The sequence below is a fragment of the Ailuropoda melanoleuca genome, unplaced genomic scaffold, assembly GCF_002007445.2.
Source record: "Ailuropoda melanoleuca isolate Jingjing unplaced genomic scaffold, ASM200744v2 unplaced-scaffold8299, whole genome shotgun sequence".
In the NCBI taxonomy this organism is placed as follows: domain Eukaryota; kingdom Metazoa; phylum Chordata; class Mammalia; order Carnivora; family Ursidae; genus Ailuropoda; species Ailuropoda melanoleuca.
Genome location: NW_023253657.1, coordinates 79,355 through 82,868, shown reverse-complemented (window position 1 = coordinate 82,868; position 3,514 = coordinate 79,355). Strand labels below are relative to the sequence as shown.

The 3,514-nt window shown below is 48.5% G+C and overlaps 1 long non-coding RNA gene across 2 annotated transcripts; it reads left to right on the top strand.

Moving 5' to 3' along the window:
• Positions 1-1,181: 1,181 nt before the first annotated feature.
• Positions 1,182-3,219, top strand: LOC117800822. 2 transcript variants are annotated; one of them, XR_004623181.1, is made up of 4 exons: positions 1,182-1,872; positions 2,524-2,614; positions 2,814-2,889; positions 3,018-3,219. It is a non-coding gene; the product is annotated as an uncharacterized LOC117800822 (long non-coding RNA). The 2 variants fall into 2 exon arrangements; XR_004623180.1 differs by having other exon boundaries at positions 2,524-2,889.
• The last annotated feature ends 295 nt before the right edge of the window (positions 3,220-3,514 follow it).

Sequence of the window (3,514 nt, the reverse complement as noted above, 5' to 3'; positions counted from 1 at the left end):
CTGGCTGTCTCTATCTCTGTCAAATAAATAAATAAAATCTTTAAAAAAAAAAAAATAAAAAAATAAAAAAATAAAAAAAAATAAATAAATAAAAAATCCTTGTGAAGGACTCTCAGTGTCAAAGCCATTTTCAATCATATTTTTTCAAGAAAGGTACATCGGTTTTCAGAAAGGCAAACTTAGGGTGTTAATATTAAACAAAGTAAAATTCAAGTCAGAAAACAGTAAACAATTGAAGAGTGTTGTTTAATATTGGCAATCACTATTTTAAAACATCCACAAGCTTTTATGCCCCGAATAACATCATGGGAGCACATACACACACGCACACACACACTTCGCACATTGTTGTAACTTAGTAGAGTGCCAGGCCCAGATGGTTTCACAGATGATTTCTTTCAAAGCTGCAAGAAAGCAATAACTTCAACACCTCAAAATTTGTTTCGGTAGCTAGAAAAGGACATATGTCTACCAATACATTTTACAAAGCCAAAAAGATCCTGAAAACAAAATCTACTATGAATATTGCTGTAAAATTCTAAATAAAATACATACTAGCAAATTTAATCAGGAAGTACGTTAAAATAGTACTACTACAATGTTGCTAATTAAAGTTTATTACAACAATGTCGGGATATTTCAGTATCAGGAAATCTATTGTCATAATTCAGCCCATTAATTGACAAAAGGAAAAAAGTGTATATATATATATATTTATCTTGATAAGAGCCCAAAAATCTGTCTTTGTGAATTTCAACAGCTATATCTGATTTCTTAAAGTTCTTGGTAAACTAATAATAGACGGATTACTTCTTAATAGGATATAAAACTACCTGGTTCATACTAACAGCCAATATATTATTTAACGGTGAAACGGAGTAATTCCCGCTATAATTTACATCAACCTCATAAATAAAATAAATACCTATAATAATACCCTCATGTAAATGTAATAAAGACATCTCTAGAAAATATTGCTGCTTTATTAAACTGCAAAAACAGCGTCCTTCCCAGGCACAAAGCAGAGCTGTAGGTGCCTCCCTTATTCCGACCCCACAGGCCATTCTCTTCCAACTAGATTGCTGCCCCAGTCCCTTTAAACAAAACAAAATGAAAGAAAATTCTAGGGGCCCTAGTCATGATAGAAACAAGACAGATGAACAGCCCTTGGGCCACCACTGTTCCCATCACCAATGCCGAGCTCCTCCTGAAGGCACTTCCCCCTCTTCTGCCCACAGGCTCAGGGTGCTGAGGGGGCTCTTTGCAGAACGACCCCTGGAGTCTGGTCCACCAGGACCCCAGGCCTCGTGTAGGACCTCCCCAAGCCGGGAGCGCACAGGCTGGTCCAGGGCAGGACCAGGCAAGTGGGATGCACCGGGCTGTTATTTTACAGCTCAAGCATCACTGAGAGGGTCTGATGACTCAGCTAGCAATTTCTTGAGCCAACATCACATCACCCATGTAGTGAGGAAATGAGGCTAGGGGTGATCAGGATCAGCTGTGGGGCAGAATGCGGTAGAAATGCACCTCAAGCCGGCCTCTGCTGGACTCGGGAGATCCAGGGGCCATTTGGAACAAAGAGAAGCTTGCGATCCAAGAGTGCCAGAAACGTGTGCGTAACCCCGCTCCCCAGTCACCATCTGCTTGTGATTGCGGAGTCCCCAGAAGAATAGACGGGCGCCATCTGGTGGCTCTCACGCACAGAGTAGCGTGACCCCGGGAACTTAAATCACGTGGAGTATCAGCTCCCTCCCCGGCGGCGGCGTCGCTCAGCTCCCGGAACACCAGGGGGCGCCATTCTCGCCGAATCCAAAATGAAGTCGCCGCTTGGCGCGAAGCGGTGCGGTGGTCCTGCCTGTGTCGGCCTTTGAGGTAGGCACAACCCGGCGGAGGGGAGGGCCACACCTGAGCTGGTTCTTGAGTGAGGTGAGGAAGGGAAGCAAGGGCCTTCCGCACCAAGGGCATATGCCCGGGGCGAAGGTTGTAGAAGGGCTTGGCACAGAGCATAAGTGCCTGGGGAGCAGGTGGGAGGTGGGGAGGAAAAGGAGGATGGGAAGAGCTGTGAAGGGTCCCCAGAGCCAGGGCGGGGAGTTTGGACTTGATCCTGGGCCAGGCATTTTAGATCTAGGTAGCGGGCGGATGGGCATTGTTAAGCCAGCTCCGTATTTTAAGAAAAATTGAATTGTAATTCTGTCAAGAGGTGCTTGTGCTCTTACCAGACCCCCACCACTCGTACACGCCGCTGCCCCAGCTCCCGAAGCATGCGGGTTTATGATACTGTAAAGTCCCGGGGTGTCTAGCACACCTAGGAACTGACAGGAAGGAGACATGCCCGCCAGCAGGAGGGGCATGGGCCATCGAATCCTCCGCACTGGATGGTATGGGGTGAGGTGCTCCCCCCATCGTCATCATCACTACATGATGACATGAGATGCCCAGACTCTCAAGGAAAGGCTGCAGGCCTGGTCCGTAGCCGCCAGGGACACGGAGTCCTGAGGTCCTGCTTTCCTGTCCTTGCTTCAGATCAACCCTGGCTGTTCACCTCTATGTTAAGAACTGCCTCTTCCGGGGCGTCTGGACGGCTCAGTCCGTGAAGCGTCTACCTTCAGCTCAGGTCAGGGTTCCAGGGTCCCGGGGTCCAGTCCTGCATCAGGCTGCTTGCTCCGTGAGGAGCCTGCTTCACCCTCTGCCGGCCACTCCCCCTGATTGTGCTTGCTGTCTCTCTGAGAAATAAATAAAATCTTAAAAAAACAAAAATTGCCCCTTCTTCCCTGGCTCAGGATTTCATTCCCTTTGACTCTGTCTCCTCTCAGGAAAGCACTGGATGTTTTAGACGGATACCAGACCTCCCCCACGCAGGCACTCACACCACCCGCCTGCAGGCTCCAGGTGTGTAAGGGCCAAGGTGGCGGCAATGTGCCCAAGACCAGGGACCTTAGAAGGGGGAAGGAGTGCCATCTGGTGGCCATTTCTGCAACACAGAGAACTGGAACACATTGCGTTCTTCTCTGTCCCAGGAACATAGAGGAATGTAGAAAAAAGCCGGAGAGGAGTGGAGTACCTAAGGGCCACATCAGACAAGAAACAATGAATTCAAAACATTCCTGCTTGGGGCGCCAGGGTGGCTCAGTCGGTTAAGGAACTGCCTTCGGCTCGGATCATGATCCCAGGGTCCTAAGATGGGGCTCCCTGCTCAGTGGGGAGCCTGCTTCTCCTCTGTGGTCCACCCTCCCCCCCCACTCATGCTCTTTCTGTCTCAAATAAATAAATAAAATCTTTAAAAACAAAACAAAACATTCCCTCTTCTGCCACAACTGACCTCGCCTCTGTTCCCCAGTCACACATACCCCTCTAATGTTACTCCTCTATCTGAATGCCCTTCCCTCCGTCCTGGCAGGAACCTGCTCTTCCTTGGAGACCGGGCTCAAAGGGGATCGCTTCCATGTTCCAGTGTAGCTAATGCCTTCCTCCTGTGCTCTCCCAAACCTAGCCAAACCAGTCCTGCACCCATGGC